Source organism: Malaya genurostris, chromosome 2, assembly GCF_030247185.1.
Source record: "Malaya genurostris strain Urasoe2022 chromosome 2, Malgen_1.1, whole genome shotgun sequence".
Taxonomy (NCBI): Eukaryota; Metazoa; Arthropoda; class Insecta; order Diptera; family Culicidae; genus Malaya; species Malaya genurostris.
The window spans coordinates 207,397,474-207,415,696 of record NC_080571.1 but is presented as its reverse complement, the minus strand read 5'-3'; the positions used below and the strand labels follow the sequence as shown (position 1 = coordinate 207,415,696).

General features: G+C 38.2%; 1 protein-coding gene across 5 annotated transcripts in view; it reads left to right on the top strand.

Moving 5' to 3' along the window:
• The first annotated feature begins 1,857 nt into the window (after positions 1-1,857).
• Positions 1,858-18,223, top strand: part of LOC131427278 (nuclear receptor-binding protein homolog) — a 162,386-nt gene continuing 146,020 nt past the window's right edge. For 2 of the 5 annotated variants that reach the window (XM_058590315.1, XM_058590319.1), the window contains exon 1: positions 1,858-2,013. The gene's annotated coding sequence lies outside the window, so the exon portion shown is untranslated. The remainder of the gene's footprint in view (positions 2,014-18,223) is intronic. The other 3 variants (XM_058590317.1, XM_058590316.1, XM_058590318.1) reach the window with 3 other exon arrangements.

Here is an 18,223-nt window from a genome sequence, read left to right as displayed (position 1 = left end):
AAATGAATGGGCTGATGAGTTGGCTAGAGCTGGTGCAACGAATGATTTCGTTGGTCCTGAACCAGCTTTACCACTTTCAACTAGTTGGATAAAGCACAAGATACGTTCTTGGGCTGCATCCAAACATGCCAGCTACTGGCGCAGCTTGCAAACTTGCGCTCAGACAAAAGCATTTCTACCAGATTTAAATCTGAAAATGTCAAAGTGTCTACTGCATTTCTCCAAGTATCATTGAAGTATTCTGATCAGAGCTCTGACTGGACATTGCAAACTCAATTATCACATGGCTACTATTCAACGTGCTGAGTATTATTCGTGTGATTTGTGTGAATGCGATTATGGTACTTCATATCATCTGATATGTAACTGTCCCGCATTGACGCAGCTACGTATCCGGGTTTTTGGTTCTCCATACATGGTTGAGTCTGTGTATGCGGAGCTAAAATTGAAGGATATTCTCTCGTTTCTCACCCAATGTGGTAAGGAGCTATAGTCAGAAGGGTTCATCGTTCTTCCTGGAGTGAATGAATCCCTTCTGTATTCACCTTAAATAGGGTTTGGCAGATTGTTTGGCATCCTCTGGGGGGTACCGCATTTACTTCTGCTCGTACATACTGCGAGTCGTTCTGCATTCTTCCGGGAGTGCAGAATGGTGTCGCTTTTGTAAGATCTCTAAATCCTCTCGGGGGTTGGAGGTTTTATTAACAGCAGACTGTTCGGGACCTCGTAGAGGTTCATAATTTCCTTCTGCTTCCACTAAATGTGATCCTCAGCAGATTGTTCAGCATCCCTTAGGGGTGCAGAATTTACTTCTGCTTTTATGTGTTTTTGTGTCGTCAATTTTTCCCATCCTCCTAGTCCAACCCTTACCATTTCCTTTCAATCCTTCCCTCTTATATATCGGGAAAATGATGCTAAAAACAAATTGATGGCAAGGCACAAATCTCCAAATATCAAGGGGAACGTGCCATTTGAGCCAATTTGTTCTGATTCCTGATTCCTGATAATATTTTCATTATCAGCAGAAAAACGGTTGTTTCTAAATGAGATTTTCTTCAGTAAGGTAAGCTAAATAGTTCTAACTAAATGGTTTCAGTTCCATAATAACACCTTACTTTCAATTCGGACGAAGCGATCTACATTTGTGCAATCCAGGCCGTATATCGACAGAATTATTGCACTGAAAGTGTATAAACTAATCAAAAAAAAACTCGAGAATATCATAATCATAATTGTTTTCTACCGTAACAACTAGCATACTTCTTCCAAGAGTGGCCAAATAATTTATTTTTCAGCAATTTTGAATTGTCACAACAAAACATAATAGTGGGCTAAATCAACTTGTTAATTTGGCATACCAAATAATAGCGATCCGTTTGTATGGGACCTAGGGGTATTATTATTTGTATTTGTAATAACGATGTTTAGAAATAAACATAGCTGGTTTCATATTTTTTCTACTATATAACAAAGGTTATTTCTGTCGATGAGATCGCCATCAACTTTTATAAACCACAATTTACATATTGTTTCTGTCAGCAATTATAGCGAAATATTTTCTGGAACGCATGCCACAATCAAAGATGTAGTCGTCTGATGTTTGTGGTTTTGTACGTTTTTCATGATAACAGTAACGTCCCTGTTGAAAATAAAGTACACGTTATATTCTTCTAACGCTACTGCGTAACGCCCTCCACAAATGTCAGCATGACAACTAACGCTACCGTCTCTGTCAAAATCAGGCTTCCGTATGACAGTTCCAATTGTTCGAAACACGCCTTCGCGTTTGTTTGTTAACCAGCAGAGAGCAAAGGACGGAAAAGGTTGCGATCGTTTCACTCCAATTTACGAATCGGTAGTCGTTGCCGTCCGTCAGTCAGTCGAAGTGAAGTCAGTTCAGTTCCATTTTAAACCGTGTCGCAGCCGTTTCCATCAGTCGCCGTGTATCAGTGCAAAATAAGGAGTAAAAAGTGTTACAGTGTCTGAGTTTTTCATCATCGGTTCGTGAGCTGGGTTAGTGGATATTTCCGGATGACTTCTACTTATCGCCTTTTTCTATCGCCATCGTAATGTCCGCTGTTGAATAGTTTTATTCGCGTGGCGATTGAATTCGAAAAAAGAGATGCTCTAATTCGGTGGAAAACAGATGCAGGAAGATGTGTGTGCTGGTTGGTGTTTGTCCATTCGTGCAGTGCAATAGCGTGCGCCAGAAAGAGAACGAGCGGTTCGAAAAGTAATGTGGAAATGATGAAAATCCTCGAAAACGGGTGGTTTTGACTGCACTACGGGCCAGTCGATGCATAGGAGGAAAAGAGAGCGAAACAGCCGTCGAAAAATTGAAAAATTTCACCTTTATTTCCGATTTTCTAAACGACCTTCGTGGGAAGTGTGTTTTAAAGGTGTCGAAAATGATTGTGATGATCGACATCGGGGGTCTGCTGCAGTAGCTTTGTTTGTATAGTGAAAATTTTCCACCGGATTCCGCAAGGAAACGGGACCCGGATGGTAGACACGAGAGCACCGAGCCTCTTGGGTGAGACGCACCGACGTTGTCTACTGTGATGGTAAGCAGGAGAAGAACGAACGGAACAAGACGAACAAATGGCAACATAAAAAAAATAGGCAGCATACTCCCTTCGGACCAGTGTAGCCAGATTACAACAAACGGAAATGTGTTTCGGACTATTTGTTTTTTTTTTATTTAGAAATTGATGTGATATGCTCTAACAGATTTCGGAGCCGATTCGTGTTAAGGGCAATTCCGTGATATCAGGGTTTCCTGAAAACACAAAACTATTGATGGAAAATAATGAATGGCAAATACACTGTTAAAAAGAACAAAACATACAGCGCCATTAAAAAAGAGTAATTGCTTGTTGTGAGTGTTCTCTTGGGGAATGATGGGAGAAAAAAATGGAACTACGCAGCGATCGTACTAAGTTGGACATGTGCGGATGTTCTGTTCAACTAGAGTTGTGATTCACATTTATAGTAGGGCTGTTGTACCAATAGTCATCTCATTTTTAAAATCGCCATATTATTTGACTTCTAATTAACAATTTTTTATAGAATCGGATGCAATATCTACCGGAAAAGAAATTATTCGAAAATTGTGCATTACTACTGTTATAGCGATGCAAAAACTAGAAGCGAATTCACCTTTTTTCATCCTACCCTTGAAGTCAATCGAACAGATTGAGAGATTTTCGTGTATGATATGACTACTGGAGCTAAGATGAATGGGGATAACGTTACCCTAGTTCAGTTGGTCGCTTCGCGGAAAGAACTAGCGATCTACGAGTACAACAATTTGATGATAACAAGTTTGGGATACATCATTTTAATTAGATTTCAAAGTGCATTGCAATTCTTAAACAATGTTGATTATTGTTTGCAAGAAATAGTGGTTTTACGCCCATAGGAGAACGGCATGACAGTGTATCTGTTCAGATGGGTTTTTTACTCTATTTGTCAATAGACTCATTTCTCAATGTTTTTTCCATGAAAAAATTACACTTATTATTGTTGAAAAAAAGTGTGTTAAAAAGAGTTTTTGTCGATAATGTTACTTACTTTATTACGGGCCACATGTTCAAAATTTACCCTGTACAAGAATGTCAAACGCTCAGATCGTGCTCTCATTTGGACGCAAATCGCATTCAACTGTTATAACTGGATTCGGAATCTAAATTTTAGTTTAAATTCTGTTAGTGAATTCTAAAACTGAATTAGGTGTTGAATCTGGTCCACCTGAATTCCGAACTTAATTTCATGTTTAATATTCTGTTTCAAAATTCTGTTTGAAAATTTAGTTCCAGAATTCAGAGCCTATATGCTGGAACTGAATTTCGGAGCTGATTTCAGTTTCGGAATTCAAATTAAGAATTCAGTTCTAGAACTAAATTGCAATTGAATTTTGGACATGTTTAGTTCATGAACTAAGGCCCAGTTCAAAGATTGCGTCAGCCTGCTGCTGGTCGTTTGCATTGGAGCAAAATACAATAAAAAGTGGACTACGATGGGGAACATTATGCAAAAGCAACCCTTCAAATTGTTCCAAATGTTATCTAAAGAACTATGAAGATTGCTTCTTTGTAAAAATCAAAATCATCAGTTCAGTGCAAATCTAGAATTATTTAATTAGCTTTGTGCAATTTTCCCAATACAAAGTTTGCACCAAACGAAACGAGTGCGAATAAAGCCATTATTTGGCTGCTTCGCGTTCGAAAAACATGCTCCGATCAATGTTTAATATCGTAGCAAATTCCACAATTTGGCCCTTCTGAATACCAGAAAATCCCGTGCAGAATATTTATTTTTTTTACTGAAATATGCAAATCCGGAAAGAAATAATCGACATCAAAATTTCGAATGTTAGTATTTGTTTTACTATCATTTATTCCGCGTTACTTAATTGTGTGGTAGAAAATATTTGTCGCCAATAAGTCAATCTTTAGCGTGAATGCACTGTTACAATTCTGGAAGCGAAGTAGTAAAAGTTGCATAATTCACACAATCAACTAATACGAACGATTATCATTTTTATTCGTATTCACGTCCTCCAGTTATGTCTGTGACATTACTCAACCGCCTTTTTTTTTCAAAAAATAGTCGAGTCAAATTTGCAAACAAAAAATGTGCCTCACTTGGGACGTGGGCAGCAAAAGTTCCATACAAATCGAAACAAGTAGATTTTTATTTCATTACCTCGGTTGCTGTTATTCTAGGGAGTTTCTCTACAACAAATAGATCTGGACTGGATTTATTTTCTTTCTTTTGATTCACATACCTGACTTGAATAACACTAATGACCCTCCCTTTGGTTGGTGGGCTTGACGGTATTGCAAACATCATCACATACAATCAATTAGCGTTACAATTTGATAAAGATATGCGTTACAGTTTTTAGTTTCATAATTGAATTAAATGAATAATATATGGAACGACTTGAATAAGATGTTGATTGCATTACGCTCCAACATCCGGGGTTGGAGAGGCCGGTAGGGCTTAACTGAGCTCTTTTTTTATGTTTTATTTTCATACTACCGGCCCTTATTACCAGTGTGAAGTGAAAATTAAGTAGAGTAAACGTATCCCAATTGGGTTTCACACGATGACAATAAATGAACGGTAAATCGAATCTATCTTTGACGTTTATTGGTGGTTTGTGTACCATGGAATACTGTGGAATGAAATAGAATATTGTAGAATATAATAAAATAATAATGACCGAACCAATGAGCAAACCACTGATAGCTGTCAAACGATGTTCATCCAGTTTATATTGTGAGGATGTATCGTTTGGGACCTGATGGGTGAGATGATGTGTGAATGAAATGTAAGAGTGAGTGCATGCAAGAACGGTAATAAAGGCCACCGTTTCAGCTCAGGACTAACGATCGACCAATAGAAGAGATAGAAATTGGGTAACGGTACCCCCATTCATCTCAAATCCATTAGTCATTTCATGTACGAAAACCATTAGTTAGAGTGAGATCTGTTATCTCTGTTTGATAGATTAATTTCAAGAATAACATGAAATCTGGAGCATTTTTTTTTGTTCGTTAAAACAGCAGTATTGAATCATTTCTGAACTACTTTAATGTTCCATTGCTTCTTACAGACGAGGCAAAGATTTTGTATTCGATTTTATCTCAATAAATTTATTGAAAGTCGAGTAATCGGTAAAATAACATGGTGACTCTACTAATGAGATGACTATTGGCACACAAATTTTAGTTAGAATCTATTAGAATAGAAATAGTAACTCAATGTTGTGATGCTTGCTTGTGGAATACATGTAGGTATGTATGCATGTGTGTATGCGTATGTGCCTGTGTGTATGTATGTGTTTTTGTGTGTACAACATACATTATACCGTTCCCTCGGGTGTGTTGTATCAAATTGGTTGTGACACATTTCGATTGCGAGTCAGTGTACCAGATGTTCAAAAGTGCCTGAGCGGATGGTAATATACTGTCAAGAATCAACCGAAGATAACGAAATGTGAACATGCTGTAGCAATACTATTAAACCCAAGTGTTATTATCATTTAAATAAAAACGCATGTCCTCAGTTCTTATCCGTCAAACCATGATGAGCTGCTCTACAAAGATAAATGAAACACTAATTTTTATTTATTTATTTATTTTTTTTTTATTTTTTTTTATTTTTTTTTTTTTTTTTTTTTTGGAAACGGATGACTGGATGAGGAACAAGAAATACGAAAATGCTGAAAGAATTAGAAAGGAATATTGGTAAGAATATAAACACCATTGCATACAACTAACTTTTACATTTAAGGAAGCAGCATAACATGCCAGCAAAAGTACGGAGTGAAAAATGACAACAAAAGACACGAATCACAGCTGAATAGAACACTGGAATTAAGGTAAAACAGAATACAAACTATGAACAAAGGTAAGAAAACCAACATGAAGAAGTAATAGAAACTGCTGGGTAACAATGTAATTTCCTCATATTGAAAGAGGCGTTTATATGGCGCGCATGCGCTAATTCGGCCTGATACAAAATAACGGGGAGGGCAATACATTTTGGACAGGGCTGTAAAAAGCTGATTGGAACCCTTTCCCCACCAAAATGTAATATAAGGATAAGGAAACATACCTGACTTGAATAACACTAATGTGCTTCTTCCGCAACCGAAGATTTGAAAACCACATAGCACACTTATGAAACTACCAACGTCGTAAATATCTCAGTACCCGTGCAGTAAAACTTCATTCAATTCAATTGAAACCGAATGTGGCACACACTGACGATCACTCTACTGCCGTAAACTTCACATTCCTTACACACAAACTTCGCTGACGTACCGAACGGGCAGCATCCAGTATCTCTTTCAATTGTTTGAGAGAGCGGCCTTCAAACGAGGTTCATGTAAACATTAGAATTGGTTCAAGATAATGGATGAAAGATAAGTTGTGGTAACTAATATATCAACTACAAAATAAGCATAAATTAATTATTTTCTCCTTCTGCTTTCATTTTAATACTTTGGAACACATCTCATTACGTTTCAATCAAACGGAAATTATCGATTTAAACTTGCTGGTGATAATCGAAAATTCAAACGAGAACCGCCACCCTCTATTTATAATTCTGGCCGGAGAGAATTTTGGTTATCGTGTTGATGCTCATGCCTATTCATCAAAACATGCTCACTACCAACAACGAAGACAATGAAACAGATAGACTTCTTGGCACTTGACTGACTTCAAATGGCTAGGTACGATCGTTCAATTGACGACGAATCCTAGGAGCTCCATTTGAGTATGACAGCAAAAGTCAAATGAATGAGAAGGGATATACTGACAGTCAATGGCCATAAATTTCAGTGCTATTCTAAGTCGGTAGACTCGTAACTGATATTTTATTTTGGCATGCTCCGTTCAACCTCCGAAAATTACCGGGAGATCAGCGGACTTGTCTCAAATCGTACAGGGTGGGTCACTTAAAGTGGAAGCATTGGGCGACCTAATTACTTTTGACAGAATTGTCAGAACGACTAATGACATACCGCGCTGGAAGCGTTATTCCAAGGCAATTGTACCATGGAACAGTGCACATCGAAAGAACGCGCTTACATTGTTCAGCTGTACATACAAAATAAATTATCAATTCGGCGAAAAATCATCAAAAAAAGTTGTCTTTAGAAGAGTTGTTGAACTAGTCATTGCGCACAATTTTGCTTAACCAAGCTTTTTCATATGAGCTACCAGTAAAAAGTTATGATTGTTTTTTCATCAAAAACTAGTCATGCTTCAAATATCAACATTCATTAGATGCCAGATCGATAAAAATGTATCCTATGCGGTTCCTGCAAGGTCATAATATAAGTAAAAATTAAAGAGAAAAATGGAAGGGTGTAATTTTTTTAAATTTTTAAATTAGTTTTAAAAATACCTTTAAAACACTCAAAAACATTGCATAACTCTTAAACGCCTTAACGTAACAACATACTCTCTTTAGCAAAATAATAGTATCAAATTAGTTCTACAAATGTTCCATACATTGTCCTTTCGAGAAATGACACACACAAAACCTACAGCCGAAAATAGATTGCAGAACAACTTTAATTCATTTTTTACCAATATAACTATAGCATAAAAGTAAACAAATCGAAAATGGCGAAAATCTTTTTATGTTGATTTAGTCAGTAAATTTTATCAGGTGTACAACTTTGCTTTCGCCGTTTTTTTCCAAAATTAAAAGCTTTATTGCGAAAAATTGCTTACAGATGTATTATTCAAAGTATTGACCGTCGCTAGCGACAACTTTCTCCCATCTTTCCGGCAATCTTCGGATCCCGGCTCGAAAAAAGAAGTCCTCTTTTGACGCTATCCATGAAGCATTCCATTTTTCCAACTCTTCGAAGGATTGAACATGTTGATCTGCCAGGCCGTGTGCCATCGAACGGAATAGGTGGAAGTCAGAAGGGGCGACATATGGGGAATACGGCGGATGGGGCACGACTTCCCATTTCCGCGTTTCCAGGTACTTTTTGACCACTTTTGCGACGTGAGGCCGAGCATTGTCGTGTTGGAGGATGACTTTGTCATGTCGCTCTTGTAGCTGATCCCACCAAATACAAATCAACACCTTAGCGCCGTGAATATTCGGTTTTGCCTTCGACGAAGTAGCATGCCCGGGCTTTCCCCATGATTTTCTGCGTTTAGGATTATCGTATCGAACCACCGGTTACGATTCGATGTAAAAATCCCTTGTCTTTGAAGCAGTTGCTCACATACAAACAGACGGCGCTCGATGTCCCACGGTTTCAACTCGTACGGCACCCAGTTTCCTTCTTTCTGAATCATGCCCAGGTCCTTGAGACGTTTTGAAATGGCTTGCTGACTCACTCTCAACGATTCGGCAAGCTCTTCTTAAGTTTGGCATGAATCTTCATCAAGCAATGCTTATAGTTGTTCATCTTTGACACCATGTTTGTCTTCGACATCGAAATCACCATTTTTAAAACGTTGAAACCACTCCCGACACGTTCTTTTACTCAGAGCAGCGTCACCGTAAATTTCTGAGAGCATTCGATGAGCTTCAGCTGCATTTTTTGTCGTGAATACGACTTACTTTACTATGGGGTGCCTTTTCAAAATTAGCCGTACGGAAGAATGGGCAGAACTTAATCATGAATATCTCGACTTGTATTAATGGTAGCAACATAATTTTTTCACCATTTCATAAAAAATATGATCAGCAATTTAGGATAATATTTTGAGCAATGTGAGATAACCACAAACAATTTAAAAATTAACTTTTCTCAAAATTTGAAAACAATGCGGAAAACTCTTTACTTTCGCTTGGGTTTTTCGCGCAAGGACGACGACTGAATTCGTATATAAGGAGAACCGTGGTCGAAAATCGATCATTTCTTTTCGTGCGTTCGATGGAAGCATACGTCGTGGGAGTGGAATCATCAACCAGCAGCGACGGAGAGTGCAGCTTCTGCGTGGTTAAAACCTCAAACGCTCAGGTCGCAACTCTCATTCGCTTGCTGGCCATCAAGGCGAGAAGACTGCCATCGCAGAAGTTGATTAAAAGCCTCAAACGCTCAGGTCGTAGTTCTCATTTGCCTTCCGGTCGTCAAGGCGAGAAGACACATTAAACCAGTTTCGCATCATTTGGCACTGCGAGCGGATGTGTCGGTTTGCTCGCAAAGTTAGTTTCAATTCAAGCAAGAACGATTGCATCAGCTGCTGGTACTTTGCGTTGGAGAGAAAGAAAACAAACAACGAAAAGTGGACAACATTATATAAAATCAGCCGTTCTAATGGCTCTAAATGTTATCTAAAGAACTATTAAGATTACTTCTTTTCAAATCGAAGGTACACTCTCTCATGATAAAGCTTTGGCCCTGCACAAGTTTCCACCGTTTCAAAATTTTCCCTCATAAAACGTTGATTGTCTCCCGAGACAAATCTTCCAACGGCACCCATTTAAAAGTGTCCGACGTCAAAAGATGCCAATCTGCCATCACTTCCAAATGTTCTTTCTCTATCCCACTCGGTCAGTCTCGCTCCCGCACTGATGAACGATGAACCGAATCGCTTTGCCCAGTTCCACTCTCCGCATATTTCTCGCGGTGGGATGATGCAGACGAAAAGAACGAACTGCGAATAAGACAACAAACGCGAGCGACGGATTCTGGTGGGACGAAGTGCGGAATGCCACTATTCCTGTTCTTTTGCTGTCGACTGTCGTGTCGTAGACGTCGCTTGCGGATGAACAATGTGTACCAACTCGGTCGGGGGATTGCACTGACAGGCATACTAAATAGCCTACCACTTCAGGCGGATACTAATGCCCGCTCAACTTGACAAATGTTGCACTGGATGGGTGTATGGGCTGCTAATGTAGTTTTTCATTTGCAAACAATGTATGTCGCAGCATTTCTGCAATAGATTTCCCGAAACCCACCTTCACCTCTGTTTGTTTGCTGAAGCGTTCGATGGCACGCACGCAGCAGTTTGTCATTCTCGACTACTACTGGGAAAAGGGCATCCGTACGAATCATCAATGCCAAGAATAGCAGAAACAGCCGCCTGCCTGCCTGCGTATGGTGCGAACGATGGGCGATCCATCAATTCTGCCGAAGAGGAGTCAATGTTTGCAAATAATGCAGGACTGCGCTTCGGCCGCCCGTGATGATGCATGCAGAGGTTTCGAAGAAATTTACGACTGATGGGTTGATGACGAAGAGAAATCTGTGACGCAGTTGCAGATTTCGAACCAAATTGATATTTTTCTAGCCGGCGCAGGGCATTCGGGCAGGATCGGACTGCTGCCGTGTTGTGGTTAGGTTCCTTTACGAGCAAATCACATTCCTGGCATGGTTCCTTCTCTTCGGACGGTACTTAATTTTACTTTTTTGTTAAATCAATGGACCACCGCACTGTGGGCAGAGGGGAGCTGAATTCTGATTTTTATTCGGAAAATCGAAGATATCTTTTTTTTTTCATTTAGTATTTTTATTTTTGAATCAGTTTTTCTTTAGTTTCGTCTTGCTATCTCTACTTCAGTTATCGTATCCCCACAAAAAATAACTGAGTGGCATCAAATCACACGAACGCGAAGGTCAATTCACCGGTTCATTTCTCGTTATCTAATGTTGTCTTTAAAATGTTCTTTCAAAAAATGCGATTGTTTCGGCTGCAGTATGACAAGTGGCACTATCCTGTTGAAAACACCATATCTTGAAGATTTGGCAACAAAAACTCATTAGTCATGGTTCTGTATCGATTTCCATTCACGGCAATGCGTTCTTCATTTTTAAAGAAATAAGAACAGTGCATTTATCGGTAATTCTTGAACGCCGTATGGATTATATGCAATACTGAGTACAGACGTCACTTTACACTGTCAAAACAACTTTCAGACAATAGAGTAATCCCTATTGAAAAAAGTACGGGTGTGTAATGTCAGAGACATAACTGGATGTCGTAAATACGAACAATATTTCTTTTTTATACTTCCGAATATCAATTAGTTGATCGATTGTGTGAATTGTGCAAGCTTCCCCCTTTTCACAACTAGAATTTGAAACGATACATCTAAACTAAAGTACAGATTAGCTACATGAAATATTCTGACATACAATTAAGTATTACGAAATAACCAGTATAGTTCTTTATGATTTATTTATTTATTTATTTATCTATTACTTTCCATCTGACCTGTATTGATCTTAATGGAGTTTTTGGTGGAGTGGGAAAAGCCCATTTAAAATTTATCAAATGCGCGTAAAAACCTATCATCTTTTTAACATTTTACATAATTGTTTACATAACTACATTTCACAAATATTAGCCTAACGAATAAAGGCACAAACATTGTCCAGTGCTAAAAAATAATTTAGTTCTACTTATAATCTATCTGAGTCTCTTAAGCCTATTCTTCAAAACGTTATGTCATTTTTTGGTAAGTTTTTCTATAGAAAAGCTCTGTCGGTAAATATCCTCTATTTATCAATTAACGCGGAGATCGTTAAACGCTTGCTATATTGTACAGATGATAATGATTAAGAAGTTTCTTTTATACAGGTGTTGGGAGTATTATACAAGCGAGCAATTCAAATCACTTACTTACGAGATCCCATAAATTGGTTATTAGTTTTTACCGGATCCTTTGGTTACAAATATTCGTGAATGGCCAAAACAGTCCAAGAAGAATCTGTCAAATGATGATAAGAGTCTTTTAGCTGGATAAGAACATTGTCAGCTATCAGAAAATGAATTCAAATAACTAAAAAATGAGTTTTTATCATACTTTGCTCTACCAGAAGATAACATAACTTAGTTCGATTTGATGATTGCTTCTTTTTCAAAGTCGTGACAAAACAGTTGTTAAACTATTCAATTTATAGACTTCTGCAGAAAAAAATCATATTTTGTGACAAGTACCATTGTAATGAAGATATACTGAAGTCTGATCTGATATACAATGAACCTTATCATTGCAAATGTCAAGGACAATGATATTTGCAAAGAACATATCTCGCCTGCAGATAATCGCAGACGAGTAATTCAACCACGCTATGAAAGCTCTTTTGAAGTAGTTTAATATGTAAGTTGTCTTATCTGCACCTTTCTGCGCCTTTTGATGATAGACAAGCTGGAATTTTGTTAAAAAAAATCATGAAAAATGGTTCTGTTTCATTAAACTGAAATGATAGCAGCATAGTATGTTTGAGAAAGTTGTGTAGTTTTTAATGATGAAAAACTTTGTGGAACATGAAAATCTCATATGAATTGAAAATATGTGTGTTTTCGTGCAAAAACTGGTTTTAGGACACCCTTTTCAGAAAATACATTATATCATGAATTACGGGAATAGTACCTTCAGAAAATTTGTTTGAAATAACGTTCTGCACAACTTTGCCGAAGTAACTTAGCCCCTATGTTGGCCCTGAGCAAAAATAAGTTTTTTATCTCACTTTTAGGGGGATTAATCACATAAATAAAATTTGCCAAAAGCTGGCGTCTATCATTCTAAGCAACTTTGCTGAAGATACTGTACCTCAAAAACCACATTTCTATGAGTTATCAATTAAGAGTGTGAAATTGCACTTTTGAACCACTGTGCACTGGCGTAAGGACACCAAATATGCACTGAGGCTTCAAGGGTAAACCGTACTAATGCGTAATATAACGCTCGCAAGCAGTATGGATCAGTGAGCTCTTTGGCGATCCTCATAATGAAACCTAGGTTTCTACAGGGTGATTTTTTAAGAGCTTGAGAACTTTTTTAAACAATAAAACGCATAAAATTTGCAAAATCTCATCGGTTCTTTATTTTAAACGTTAGATTGGTACATGACATTTACTTTTTGAAGATAATTTCATTTAAATGTTGACCGCGGCTGCGTCTTAGGTGGTCCATTCGGAAAGTCCAATTTTGGGCAACTTTTTCGAGCATTTCGGCCGGAATAGCCCGAATTTCTTCGGAAATGTTGTCTTCCAAAGCTGGAATAGTTACTGGCTTATTTCTGTAGACTTTAGACTTGACGTAGCCCCACAAAAAATAGTCTAAAGGCGTCAAATCGCATGATCTTGGTGGCCAACTTACCGGTCCATTTCTTGAGATGAATTGTTCTCCGAAGTTTTCCCTCAAAATGGCCATAGAATCGCGAGCTGTGTGGCATGTAGCGCCATCTTGTTGAAACCACATGTCAACCAAGTTCAGTTCTTCCATTTTTGGCAACAAAAAGTTTGTTAGCATCGAACGATAGCGATCGCCATTCACTGTAACGTTGCGTCCAACAGCATCTTTGAAAAAATACGGTCCAATGATTCCACCAGCGTACAAACCACACCAAACAGTGCATTTTTCGGGATGCATGGGCAGTTCTTGAACGGCTTCTGGTTGCTCTTCACTCCAAATGCGGCAATTTTGCTTATTTACGTAGCCATTCAACCAGAAATGAGCCTCATCGCTGAACAAAATTTGTCGATAAAAAAGCGGATTTTCCGAATGGACCACCTAAGACGCAGCCGCGGTCAACATTTAAATGAAATTATCTTCAAAAAGTAAATGTCATGTACCAATCTAACGTTTAAAATAAAGAACCGATGAGATTTTGCAAATTTTATGCGTTTTATTGTTTAAAAAAGTTCTCAAGCTCTTAAAAAATCACCCTGTATTTGCATGAGCAATTATATGCGAGTAATGATGTCTGAAGGAGTGCTGAGAATCAAGAAGCACACCCAGATCTTTGAAAACAGTTACTCTTTCAAGCGTTTCCCCAGAAGTAGTGTAGTCGGACTTTTCTTACGTGTGAAAGAAATCACAGAGCATTTGGCTACCCGGTGAACGACCAAAATGGTTAAAGCCGGGGTAAAATAAATGATATAAAAAAAAGCATTTGGACACACTTATAGTTAAGAGGTTGAGATTGCACCATTCACAAAAATTGTTAAAGTGCTGCTGAAGTTCCATGCCATCAGCTGTCGATTGCACAACAAGAAACAGTTTCAAATCGTCGGCATAAGTCTGCATCCTGGTGGAATGACAGAAGGAATGTCATTAAAAAATAATGAAAACAGCAATGGTCCAAGATTACTTCCTTGAGGAACACCTGACTCGTTAATGAAGTTGTGTGACTCAACATTTCCTAGCTTCACTGATAAAATTCGACCTACGAGATATGATTTAAGCCACTGATGAAATAATGGTGGCCGATGATAAAATAATGGTGACTCTAAAAAGAGCCTTTTATGAAGGCGTTCGTGATGAAGAGTGACGAGTTGAGTACGAATCTATTCTGAGTCGGTGCTATGCATTTTATATAGCATATCAGCAGAAAGTTCTACTACAAACTACAACTGGTTGAAAAAAGGGCCGCATACGGTATAGTGAAGGAAAATTTCGCATAATTCTTTGGGTACAATTACAATTATGGTTTTAAACAGCAATATACAGAATTTCGATGTCGATTATTTCATTTCGAATTTGAATATTTCAGTGAAAGAGACTGTCAAAATGCTGTACGAGATAAATTTCTGGCATTCAGAAGGGCCAAATTGTGTAATTCTACGAAATTAAACACTGTTGCAGATTTTGCACTGCAAAAATTGCACAAAGCCTATCAAATTATTCTAGATTTGCACTACACTGATGGTTTTAATATCCGATATGCAGAGAAGCAATCTTTATAGTTCTTTAGATAACATTTGGAGCCATAAGAAATGCCGATTTTACATAATGTTCCACATTGCCCATTTTTCGTTGAATTTTGCTCCAATGCAAACGACCAGCAGCAGGATGATGCGATAGATCTTCTATGAAGGGAAACCAGCTCTGTGATTTGAACGTGTGAGGCTTTATACCACGCAGAAGATTTGTTTTCATTGCCGACTGCTCCCTTCTGACGACCTAAGTCCAAATGAGAGCACGACCTGAGCGTTTGAGGTTTTGTACCACGCAAAAAGTCCGCTCTCATTACTAGTGGCGACTGCTCTTCCCGATGATTGAAGTCCAAATGGAAGCACGATATGAGCGCAGCGATGCCAGATAGTAGTCATGTCATTTCCGTATAGATTGGCATTTTTCTCTGGCGGTGGAATGTGTTTTTTTTTTTGCTCGTCAGTTAAATCTGGTAAACTTCCGTACTTCTCCGTTGATAAATTCGTACTTCTCCGTTGTTAAATTCAAATTTCCATAGAAAAAATTCCGCAGATATTGTCTACGGATCCGTAGGTCCGAAGAAAATCTTCGAATCCGTAGATCTACGGAAATTTCCGTAGCGTTCAGATGTCATCTGTCAAAATTTTATGACATTCGGTTCATTTCAGTCTGGCATCGCAACGATATCAAAAGCAAGTGTATTAACTTGCGCTTGAAAATGCGAAAAATGTTTGCAAATGTGTGCACGTTTTCTCTCAGCTGATGCACTGATTGAAATTTCAATGGCTACCGTATCCACCATACTCGCCAGATTTAGCTTTCGTAAACTATTTTCTGTTATAAGATTTAAAAAAGTTAGCTGAAAAGAGATTTAAAAAAGTTAGCTGAAAAGAGATTTAAAAAAGTTAGCTGAAAAGAGATTTGGATCGAAGCGTTTTTTAGGCGAAGGAGAAATCATGGCATAAAAGTGGGGTGAAAATGTTCGAACGTCTTCAAGAAGAACACTTCGATGAATATTCGTTGGGGTTGTACGACTTTCTCCCGAAAACCATTTCACAGAAAATAAAGCAACGAAGCGTTATCCCCAGAATGTACCGTTCTCCAGAAAACCAATTCACAAAGGTACTAATTAGTAGAAAGACATACAACAAATGCCAGAATACCATCTCCCAGAAGAAGCAAATATCTAGAAACTGTTTCCCCAAAATGAAAAATAATACAGGAATAACATAAGAACAGATATTTTCTTAAAAAGCATCTCCTAGAATCAGACGCGTATACATGGAAGGGGGGGGGGGGGTTTCTTGGTGGCGGTTTAAGGGTTCAAACCCAAACATAGCTTTTCTTTCAATTGGGTATCTGTTTTCGCATATAGTGTTGTGGTACTTCATTATAATTGAAGCAATCTTCGTATTTCAAAAAAAGGGTTTTTATTCATCCAATTCAAAGTACAAAGTGAAAATTCTATACACTGAAGCCTTTTTTTATGCGAGTTTACGTACCGCATAAAAAAACCGCGTAACTCTGAAAATTCGTATAAAAAAGTACGGGTGTGTAATGTCAGAGACATAACTGGATGTCGTGAATACGAATAAAACTGACACGATTTCTTTACACTTTCGAATTCGAATTGATAGTTGATCGATTGTGTGAATTGCGAAACTTTCCCCCTTTTCACTACTAAACTTTTCAACGAGTTTTGACGTCGATTATTTCATTTCGGATTTGCATATTTCACTGAAAGAAACTATTAAGATGCTGTACAGGATTCTTTTCTGACTTTTAGAAGGACCAAATTGTGGAGTTCTCTACGATATTTAGCACAGTTCGGAACATTTATCTCGAACGATTTTCGCACAGCGAAAAGTGCACGAACCAAATCAAATTATTTTGGATTTTCACTAAACTGATTATTTCTACCTTCGAATTTCAAAGAAGTAATCTTAATAGTTCTATGGATAACATTTAGAGCCATTAGAACGGCTGATTTTATATAATGTTGTACACTTTTCGTTTCTTGTTTTCTTCCTCTCCAATGCAAAGCACCAGTAGCTGATGCAATCGTTCTTGCTCGAATTGAAACTAGCTTTGTGTACAAACCGACACATCCGCACGCAGTGCCAAATGATGCGAAACTGGTTTAATGCGTCTTCTCCCCTTGACGACCGGAAGCAAATGAGAACTACGACCTGAGCGTTTGAGGTTTGGCACCACGCAAAAGGTCTGCTTTCATCGACGACTGCTCCACCTGACGATTGAAGTCCAAATGAGAGCACGACCTAAGCGTTTCAGGTTTGGCACCACGCAAAAGGTCTGCTCTCATTATTGACGACCGCTGCTCCCGACGATTGAAGTTCAAATGAAGTTCAATGGTCTGCTTTCATTGCCGACTGCTCCACCTGACGACTGAAGTCTAAATAAAAGTTGCGACCTAAGCGTTTGAGGTTTTTAACCACGCAGAAGGTGCACTCTCCGAAGCTGCTGGTCCCACGACATCTGCTTGCATCCAACGCACAAGAAGAAATGATCGAATTTCGAAGACGGTTCCCCTTTTATACGCAGTCAGTTGAAGATATGTGCCTGACTACCTCAAAATCGTCGTCCTTGCGCGAAAAAGCCAAGCAAAAGTAAAGAGTTTTCCACGTTGTTTTCAAAGTTTGAGAAAACTTAATATTTTATTTGTTTGTGGTTATCTCACACTGTTCAAAATATTATCCTAAATTCCTGATCATATATTTGATGAAATGGTGAATGAATTATGTTGCTACCATTAATACAAGTCGAGATATTCACGATTAAGTTCTGCCCATTCTTCCATATGGCTAATTTTGAAAAGGCACCCCATAGTAAATTAAGTCGTATTCACGACAAAAAACCGCATTACTCTGAAACTTCGCATAAAAAAAACCGCATAATTCTGAAAATTCACATAAAAAAGTCGCATAAAAAACCGCTTAAAAAATACCTTAGTGTATCCTGTTTCTACTTTGTTGCTAGGGTTAGCTATGGTAAGTCCAAGGGTTGTCTCAACAAACAGCAAATGTCGTCACTTGATATGTTAGTG